We start from the raw sequence: 11,070 nt of genomic DNA, 5'->3' as shown, positions 1-11,070 counted from the left end.
GCATCTTCAGGGCTATGAGCTCCGATTCTGAACTCCGATGTCTAGGGGTAGTCCTTATATGCCTTCTCTTGTGGTAGTGGGGGAAGGGGAAGGGGGGGGGGGTTGGTCAGCCAATCATATGTTTTTAATTGATCAGCTGGTCAATTAAAAACCGGGCGGACGGTTTTCCAAATGGGGTTCACTTGATATCCTCTGTCCCTGTTGAGGTTGTTAGGGTTTTTGTGGATCTCCATACCCTCTCGGTATTTCCTTTCGAATTACCCGTGAGATTTGGCCAACATTCTGGCTTGGCCGTACTGGATAATATGTCCAGTGTGCATCCAGTGTTCAGCCAGGGCAGACTGTTCTAAGTGACCGTATTTGGAGCACCGCTGGTGTTCCTTGATCCGTGTACTAATCTTCCTCCCGGTTTCTCCAATGTACACTTTCCCGCATGAGCAGGGGATCTCGTACACTCCAGGTGTGCTCAGAGGTAGTCTTGGATCCCTTGCACTTGGCAGCATCTGTCCGATCTTCTTTGGAGGCTGGAAGATCGTTCGAATGTTATGTTTGCCAATTACTTTACTTATGCGTTCTGTTGTGCCTCTCAGATAACGGACGAGGGCCACTTTTGGTCTTTCCTAGTTTTCCTCAGGATTAGTCTCCTCTTCGGGAGATGAGAGCTTGCTCTGTAGCTTCTGCTTGACCTTCCGAATTTGTTGGATGTTATATCCATTCTTGGTCAGAGCTATCTCAAGATGTTCAACTTCACTGTCAACGTTGCAGGGTTAAGATATTGTGAGTGTTCTATACATTAGGGAGCTAATAACGAAATTCTTCTGGGAGGGGTGGTGATGGGAGGTAGCATTGAGATACCTATCTGTGTGGGTTGGCTTGCGATATACTTGGTGGCCTAGAGTGCCGTCCTCGTTGCGTCGAACCAGGACATCTAGGAATGGAAGACATCTATCTTTTTCAATTTCCATAGTGAAGTTGATGCTCACGTGCTGAGTATTCAAGAACTCCAGGAATTGAGTTAGAGCAGTCTTTCCATGTGGCCACATGACAAAGGTATCGTCCACATACCTGAACCACACAGTAGGGTTCTGAGGTGCTGACTTCAATACTTCGTTCTCGAAGTGTTCTCTGAATGAATGAATGTTGGGCAAATCTCAAGGGTATTTCGAAAGGAAATACCGAGAGGGTATGGAGATCCATAAAAATCCTAACAACCTCAACAGGGACAGAGGATATCAAGTGAACCCCATTTGGAAAACCGTCCTCCCGGTTTTTAATTGACCAGCTGATCAATTAAAAACATATGATTGGCTGACCACCCCCCCCCTTCCCCTTCCCCCACCACTACAAGGGAAGGCATATAAAGACTACCCCTAGACATCGGAGCTCAGAATCAGAGCTCATAGCCGTGAAGATGCAGACTGCAATGTTTGCGAAACGTCGGCGCAACGCTGAATCCAAACGCGGCATCCATCCGGAAGCCAAAGATGTCAAATTATTGTTTGGTTCGAATTTGAAAGTCTCAAAGATGAATAATTGCTCTGCTTTCAATAACAACGAAATAGTTGACTCAAGTGGCGGATCATTCATACAAGACGGTGCCTTTTCAGGATAGAAATATCTGTTACACAGGAATGTTTATCAAGAAATATTTTGTCCCTAGGTTACATGATTGCTGTCATATCATTATTATCATTGTGACGTGAGAGGTTTTCTACCTCCCTTAATTGAGTCACCAGTCGACTCAAAAACTTTTGCTCAACTAGCTACGGTCAGAGCTCACGCGGATTTCTCTCAAGATCTAACGTGACGCGACTAGGATAGGATTTGATTAGGTATTCTTCGTATAAAACAATCGAGCACTACTGTTACATTAATAATTGATAGTATATTGAATAGATAGGTAAAGTATAAAATCAACTGTTAAATGGGTTCGGTTTCGACGCGGATCTACTATAGATTTTTGGCTAGGAGAGGACGTCCGTCCATCTTCAACTCCTGCCGTACTCTGCCCTATTCCAGAGCTTCAAAGTCGTTGCTGGCCGAAAATGCTAAATAAGTGTTCTCACGGTTTTTCTAACTAACACGGCCGTATGTCCATCACTGACAATGGCTAAGACAATCAAACAGCTCCATTCTGAGAAGCTGGACTCAGGTGTCACCGTGAGACTGCTTATTGAGCATTTGGGACTTTTTCTATCTAGAAAATATTAATTGAATAAAATCGACGTGTGAATATCTCCACACGTCACATCATTTAACTTAAGAATTCATTGTCTGTCTGTGATTACACTCACAGAAAAAAAAATTTTATCAAGAGAATTTTATTTGAACCAACTATCATTTGGTTGTTAATTTTAAAATAAACATGATTTCATAGTGAATACCAGTTATCTCTTCTTGAGGTACATTTCATTGGGAGATATCGGACTTCTGTAAAATTGAAGTTCGTTTTATTTGTCGCGATAATGAGACTATTTGATTTCTTTCTAGCCAAAAGTTTGCTAACTCCAAAAATTCGTTGGTTTACTCAAAAATCAAAATTGTTCTCATGACTAACGACGTTGTTATCTCAATCAATACGATCATACGTTGTTCCAAATAAATTATAATTGAAGTGAGCATTTCGTATGTCGAATCAGGATGAATATTGTTATGCGGAAAAAGCTTTGAGATTGTAGTAAGATGTCGTTGAGTTGACAGAAGTTTATATTTCTGGACTAAAAAAAACGAATTAGTTTACAATAACAGAATCGCAGATTGCGGCTATTAAACACAAACTTGGATATCACAAATTTCGTTTAGTGTGATTAACGGAAAGCTCAATTTAAACATCGACTTCATTCGAGAAAACAACATTCAATTCATTCCTTAATGTAAGCATCTTCTAGGTACGGATTTTTGATCAATCCATGAAATTAGAAAATTTCTCGACTGGATGTTATATTAGGTTAAAACAAAATAGAACTTTTCCATTTTTGTGGAGAATACATGTGTCTTGAGGCCAAGGGCTGTTTTATTTATTTTAAGTAAATGATCTCAAGAAGAAACAGCTGATTTTTAGCATAAGATCTTACTCATTTGAAATTGGTTCAAGTATCTAATACTTGTTCCAAGAAAGAAACATCTCAATAAAAATAATTTTTCCTGTTAGTGTATTGAATAGTCGAAACGACAAACAATTATCCCTCGTTTCATCTAAGACAATCATTTGCTGGGAGCAACTACTTTTCTTGTTTGCACAGAGAATCAATTTTTTTTCAAAATACTAAATCTATGTTTACAATAACAATTTTCAATTTCAAAGTACGCTTCACATGTTTGCTACAAAAAATCCTTTTTCATCACGCTGTGACGAACAGTGAACTTTTCGGCACGCTCCGCATGCCTAAAAGTCCAATTTCCGCCACATTGTGATGAAAAATATTGTTCGTAACTCGTGAAAAAATGTTTTTTAGCTCGTTACGAAATGTACTATTTTGATGATTTCTAACAAACGATTTTTTGGCACAAGTAAGACTTGTTTCAAAACTCTGCTGTTTTTCTCTCAATATAGAGGCACACCCTCCCCTGAATCTTTCATGGACAGTTGACTACTAATTTTCAGAACAGTGACACTGAATGCGATTTAGGGGAAAAAATAATGAAATTTCCGTAAAATTCCAGAATTTCGAGCAGCATAAAGACGAGACGATTCCTTAATTTATTTGAATTTCCAATCTAATATGAATATTCCGTGCCAAGTTACAGTGATTTTTCCGTGAAATCTGAAATTTCACCCTAAATCGCATTCAGTGTCACTCTCCTGAAAATTCAAGAATATATTTACCGGAATTTTCTAGTTTTTTCTTCATTTTCAGGGAAAAATGGAACTGAAATTTCTTGAAATTTCACTGGTAATTAAATTTGATAAACATTTGTAAAAAATGTAGCGGAAAATTCAGATAAAAATTGTCAACAGTGTGATTAATCACGAATAATGAGTGCAAAGAAACTCAACCGACGAAAGTTCAATACACCCGTGAACTTTTCGTCATTTCATAATTTTTTTGTTCAAGGATGCAGCAGAGTGTCGGAACCTTTGATATTTTCCTCCACTCCATAGTCCCAAAATTTACTGTGGAAGTTCCTTAATCTCGAAATCACTGAAATCAATCCTGCAATTACGGGAAGTCATTTCATCTCGAAATCATGGTGTCGCTCAATCAGGGAGTGAGCAGTCCCGCAATTGGAATAGTTCAGGTGAAATAAATCAAATATTTCACTGACGATTCTGTCTCTCCAATTCCTGAAATCAAAAGAGAAAAAATTCAGATTTTTCTCCACAATTTCAACCTTTGAAAGTTGTTGAACGATGGGAATATTCTGGAATACGAGGTAGATCCATTTGTATGCAATCTTGAGAGTCATCAAAGGCTGAACGAGCTCAGGTGAAGTACAAATGTTCAATAAAGAATGGAAGGGGGGGGGGCGGAGCGGAATAAAAAACAATTTCAAATACTTATTCAACAGACGCGCTTGAGCTCCTCGTTTACGACCCTATTCAGATCACTCCTTCAAATTTCTCGTCTTCTATCTGACTTTGACCACCGAACACGTGTGTATATCGATTCACATCTTTTTCTCGTTTAGTTGCTCTCACAAAGGAATTGAGGAAAGTTCTTTTCTTCCACATTTTATTCACATTTTATTCCACCCCTCTTTACGTTTCCTTTCTAGAGTCGGGAATAGAAGAGGGACAATCAGCGCAGATTCAAAGATAAAAATTTATGAACAGTAATAAAGAGAAAGTGCAATGAAATGTGATCGTTTACGAATTTTTGGTGTTCTAGTTTGGGAAATATCTCTGAAATGATAGAGTTTAGGAACATTTGTAAAGAGATATTGTTATTATAATACTGGGGGCTACAATGATAGAACGGATTAGTTATTGTTAACGAATGGATTTTGATTAGAGGTTAGGGTCTATTCGGTCTCACCAAATGTTCATTCGTTAATAGTTAACGAATGTATATTTGAGGAGCCTTGTTTGACTTGACTTTGTACTTCTGTACAATACGGACCCCTCCTTAATATAAATTTTATATTTAAGGATTTTTTAAATGCGAAATTTAAATGCCTTATCATGCTCGTGAATTTATAGCATAACTATATCTCTCTACATTAAGAAAATCAAAATCGTCTTCTGGTGATAAAAATTTACTACTCGAAATTAAGACTCCGAAATTAAGGGTTGCAAGGGTTATGAGGGTCAGAATAGGGGCCAAAAGGGTCGAAATAAGGGTATCGAGGATCAGAATAAGGGTCGGGGGGGGGGGTCAGATTGGGAGTCTAAATAGGGGTTACAAGAGTCAGATTAAGGGTTATGTGGGTCAGATTAAGGGTCGCAAGATTAAGGGTCACATTAAGGGCCCAAATAAGCATAACAAGGGTCAGATTAAGGATCTAAATAAGTGTCACAAGGATCACATTAAGGGTCACAAGGGTCCAAATAAGGCTCTCAATGTGTCTATATATTGTAAAAATCCAAATCGACTTTTAGTGATGAAAATTTGGTACTCGAAATTAGTATTCCTAAATTAAGGGTCAGAAATGGAGTGGTAAAATGAAGGTCGGAATAAGGATCACGAGGGTCAGATTAAAGGTTACAAGGATGATAATAAGGATTGTGGGGGTCGTATGGGGGGTAGCCCCTATTTTGATACAATTTTAAAAATGAATTATTTTCAGGAGGAAGGTGGTGAAATGGGAGATCCCGGTCATCTTCCTGGTCATCGTCATCATTATTTCTGATGTAACAAAGAGTTTTGAATTCACAGTGGGCAAACCAGTCCCAATATTATGGGAACTGGTAAATTATCTGACAGGGCTTTGTACGCAAACACCTTCTATTCTCTCCGTACAGGTTCCTGTTGGTCCAAGCTGGGATCAAGCTTTAACCAATACTGAATTCTTACCTGGATCACTTGCCCCCCCCGCGGCCCTTGTGATCCTTGAAACAACCGCATCAATTTCCTTAACTCTGGACCATCAACTCGCCTTAATTCACCCATTTCACTCCATGTGAATGGCATCACCCAGCACTTCCCTGGCATTGTCACACCAGTCCGCAAGACAGAAGACACGACATAAAGATGATGCGCCACAGGGTTACGACACAAGCACGACGAATAGCCCCTGTGCAGGGGAGAAGGTGCTTTCTGTACATGTCCCAAGTATATCCATAATGCTGTGAATTATATTATGAAGAGAGACGCTCCGAGTGCATCATGAATTATTCATGGAGACCCACAGGCTCCTGCCCGCGTGAAACAAATGAAAAATAATGGAATCGAAGGCGGAAACGCATACCGATACGCTCGCCATTACTTCAACTTTTTCTTTTCTTTTTCTTTTCGTTGGATGAGGAAAAAGTGTAGATATTTCTTCTTCTGATGGTCCTCGCTCTGTTTCAATGTATAGCACTCGTGAAGAAATCAATCTGCCGTACGAGTATTGAAGAATTGCTGGAAGGGGAGGGGGAGAGTAGAAGTAATCGCTTGCGCTCTAACGCGAGAAATAAAGGGAATCGATACATTCCATTCTTGGGTGGTTCACACGGGGTATAAAAGGTTCACATTCCATCGATGGGAGTTGATAATGCTGTTTAGTACTGTTAAAATGAATACAGCTCGTTCGCCATCGTTATTATAAAATTGAAACATACACGGAGAGAAATTTTTGATAAAAATTATCCTATCATTCTATAGAAGGGTATCATGAGTCATCGTTCCCTCATTTCTATCCCGAAATTTAGTAAAAATTAATATATGATGATCAAATTTTATTCTACATTAGAGAAATTTTATCTTGATAAAAATAAAAATTACCGTGCCGGTAGAGTAAAAATTACTGTACCGGTAGGGTAAAATTTACCAACCGTTTTAGAATTTTGGTTACCATCTACATAAAAATTATTTAACTGGAAGGGTGAAATTTATTATGCGTCAGGATACAATTTCTCTAACGTAGAATAAAATTTGATCATCATATATTAATTTTTACTAAATTTCGGGATAGAAATGAGGAAACGATGACTCATGATACACTTTGATAGAACGGTATTGGGATAATTTCTATCAAAAATGTCTCTCCGTGGAGATATCAAATGTGAATTGAATTTCGTACACTAAGAGAACAAACTACTTTTGACAAAGAATGTTTACTTGGTACAAGAAAATATTCTCTTGTCAATTTTAAGAATAGTGAAATCTCCTGATGAATAATTTCGTTCTTGCATGGACTGAGAGAACAAAGTTCCAACAGGATGAGATTTTCTTGTCCCGAGAGAATTTTTAAGCGTTCTCAAGACTAGAAATGATGTCCTTCCCATAAATTTATGTAGTTTGCGTTATATTTAGAATTTTTTTCATCAGGACTTTGATTAGATAATATCTTCAACAAAGATCACAATACTGGAGATCAATTTTCTACACTGTTCGATATGTTTTGAAATTTCATGGAAAATATTATAATAAATCTCATGAGAGTGATATTGAATCGAATTTAGGGCAAGAATGATTATGAAATTTCACGTTTTAAGCAGAATTCACGGAAATTCATGAGTTTTCAGTGGAGGTGACATGGAAATTTCACAACTTGATTGAATTTTCAGTGGAACATGAATATTCAGAAACAAAATGACACGAATTTTTCCATTTTTCCCTGAGTTTTCCTGATTTTTCTGGATTTTCACAGAATAGTTGAACGGAAAACTGAAAGTCAATGGAATATTTGATTTTTCAATGAAAAGATTTCCTGAAATTTCAGTGGAACTTGAACACGATAAACATTTCTGGAATTTGGCACGGAAAATTCAGACGAAAATTTTTAACAGTGTTTTTTTAATATAAATGATTCTCGATGAGATAGTTTGTGTCACAATTCTAGTGCAAAGCACTAAATTTTTCCCGTACTTTTGTCCCTGTTCAAACTAAAACTTCCTCATATAGAAATTAAGGACTTCTCCCGAGTCAAAATTTTACCGGGTCTCCCGACGTAGTTTCAACGTTTTGAACTTACATTGCTTTGATGTCCAAATTCTCCGCCGAATTTTTACCGTACTTTCAACTTATCTCAACGTGAAAGCCCATGGACGTTGAAAAACACTCAATATCCACTGTATATTAAACGTACTCTCGACGTTAATGAAGTTTGTTTTCTGTTAACATACGTTGTAAGTTTCGACGTCCACATTTGATTGTATGAAGGTCATTATTGACGATAATTAAAAAATTCATTACCGTGTTAAAGACTCACGTAATTAAATTATTAGTGTTAGTACATTAATAACATTAGTTCGAAGTTCAAACAATCGTGCGTCTGAAGGGTGAGTTGAGTCCAAAAGATTACTCGAATCTAAGGGTCAGATGAGAGAAAGCTGCAGTTGAGATTGAATTTAAGGGCCAGTTGTGTGTAAGGGTCAGTTGAGTGTAAGGGTCAGATGAGTCTGAGGGTCAGGTGAGCCAAAGGTCATCTGACTTTTAGATTGAACTGACCCTTAAACTCAACTCAGCCTTTATTCATCTGACCTTTACATTCGCCTGACCCTTCCTACTCTTTTGACTCTTGGGCTCAACTCTCCTGGATTCGCGTGATCCTTCACACTCAACTGACCCTTAAATCCGCCTGATCCTTTGTAGTTGTTCGACCCTTAGACTCAACTGACTCTTAAATTCACCTGATCCTTCGGACTCAAATAACCCTTAGATCCATCTGACCCTTAAACTCAACTATCACTGAGACGCATCTAACCTTTAAACTCAACTGAGACTTCTACTTATCTGACCCATACTCAACTGACCCTTATATTAATCTGACCCTTCGTACCCTTTTGACCCTTAGGTTCAACTGACCCTTAGATTCGCGTGATCCTTCAGACTCAACTAACTCTTACACTTATCGGATCTTTACGCACTCACTGACTTTTATATGAAGGGTCTGACCCTTAGACGCCTTAGACCTATATGGACTCTAATCCCTCTCATCTCCTCCTCCTGCTCCTTTCCGCTTAATTTCCTGTATTACTCTATTGCCTACTTGCCTTCTGTTTTTTCCTAATATTTTTGTTCTTATTGGTTGCTTATATAAACCCGAAAAAAATACAACTCGCCACAAGCAACTATACAGCTCAGAAGCATACCGGGATATCCTGAGTTTGAGCAGTAGTGAGTAAAACCAGAAAAAGGATGGGTGACCGAAAGGGAACACGGCAGAACTACAAGCAGGAATATCTCGAGAACCAATGGACCGATCCGTTTTTTTCTTTTTTTCCCATTTTTTTTTCACCGAGTTAATAATATTTAATCGATGTTGAATGGAACTGGTAGTGTGAAGAGAGTAGGGGGGAGGAAGGAAGGAAAGAATGTACGGTGGAGGAACGTTGGGGATACATTTAGTTTCAACCTAATTTCAACGTACAATCTGGAAAAAATGGAAAAAAGAGACGGTATTTACGTCAAAAGTAGGTTGAATCGGTGCATTTGAGCTTATACACTGGACAACATATTTTCAACGTCCTAAACCCACCAGTGGACCTTGAAACTACGTTGGGAGACCCGGTAAAATTTCGACTCGGGCTCTTGGTAAAAGTTCTAGTCATATCTTCACTCCCCCAAATTTTGAGTACCACCTTGCACTTTGTCGCAATATCTCCAGTCATTTTTCAAGCCCAAATCGATATAACCACCGACAGAGGGCCTGCGAGGACTTGGAAATGGGGTGTGGGTAGAAACTAGGAAGGCTGGAGTATTCTTCACTTCCTCTGGGCCGGAAACGATCTATGCTCGTTGGAGAAGCGAAAGAGAAAGGCGAGAAAATGGGGGTGGGTTTCATTCCGCGCGCCGACAGGCATCGCGTCCCCTCCGAGAGGAAATGTAAGGAGCGAGAGATTCAGAAATCTTAAAAAACCGTCTAAACTTACCCTCGTTTTTCAGGTCCTCCTTGACCGACATAGTACACTCCTTTGCACTATGATTGATAAATTTATTTAATTAAAAATGGAAATTTGAAAATTCAATAAAATAAATTTTCTTCCAATCAAATTTAATTTTGTCAAAATCCCAAATTGTTGAACAAATTTACTGATACATACGTGTATTATTTATTGAACTGAAAATGTAAATTTGAAAATTTAATCAAATAAATTTTAATTTAATGTTTTAATTTTTTAATAAAATAATTTTTTTTAAATGTTTATTGTATTATAGTTCCACTGGAAATTTCAAAGAATTCCGTGATTAAAATTTCCGAATTCTAGGGAAATCTGTGGAAACCGTTAGCTTTAGTTTAATTACACTGTTGAAAAATGTGCACTGAAATTTCCCGAGACTTGAAAATTTCAAACGCGTAACATTTCTACTAAAATTCCATGGAATTTTCACATTAAAAATTTATAATTTCAAGGAAAAATCCGTGGGAACTGTACATTTCAGTTTATTTATTCGGGAAAAATTGATGAAAAATCAGAAAAATGCATAGAAATCTCTCCTTGAATTCCGCATTCCTCTGAATTTTTTTGGGAATTCATGTAAAAGTTCTTGGAATTCCAAAAATTCTAAAACAATTCCCTGAAAATTTAATATATATATAGTTTATTTCACGAGATTCAGAGATCCCATATGAGGGGTACAGTACTGTATAAAAATATTATACTTATTTTCTAGTATTCTGTACATTGGTATGCTTGCTAGTTTGTTATGCCATTTACACATTCATCCATTCTTCCTCACGTTCTCTTAACATATCAGATATTTTCTTTAACATTTCACTTATGTAGTAATAGAAGACTTCGCAGAGGGAGGCGCGTGATTCTAAAATTCTGAAAAATTCTATCGCGAGATATTCCGGATTTCCTGTTCCATTTATGATTCTAGAGAGGTATTTCCGCCGTGTTTCAGCAAAAGCAGTACCCTGAAAATTTAAGGGAGTGGGCACTGAATATTTATTTTCACTTGAAAATTTATGTAAATTGTGAAATTTTTGTGTTCCTGCCGCTAAAAAAATGGAACTTAAGGCGCCACGAGTGTATATATA

This window comes from Diachasma alloeum, unplaced genomic scaffold, assembly GCF_001412515.2.
Source record: "Diachasma alloeum isolate Michigan unplaced genomic scaffold, Dall2.0 Dall_scaffold_00369, whole genome shotgun sequence".
Lineage (NCBI taxonomy): Eukaryota > Metazoa > Arthropoda > Insecta > Hymenoptera > Braconidae > Diachasma > Diachasma alloeum.
Note: the sequence above shows the minus strand (reverse complement) of the source record.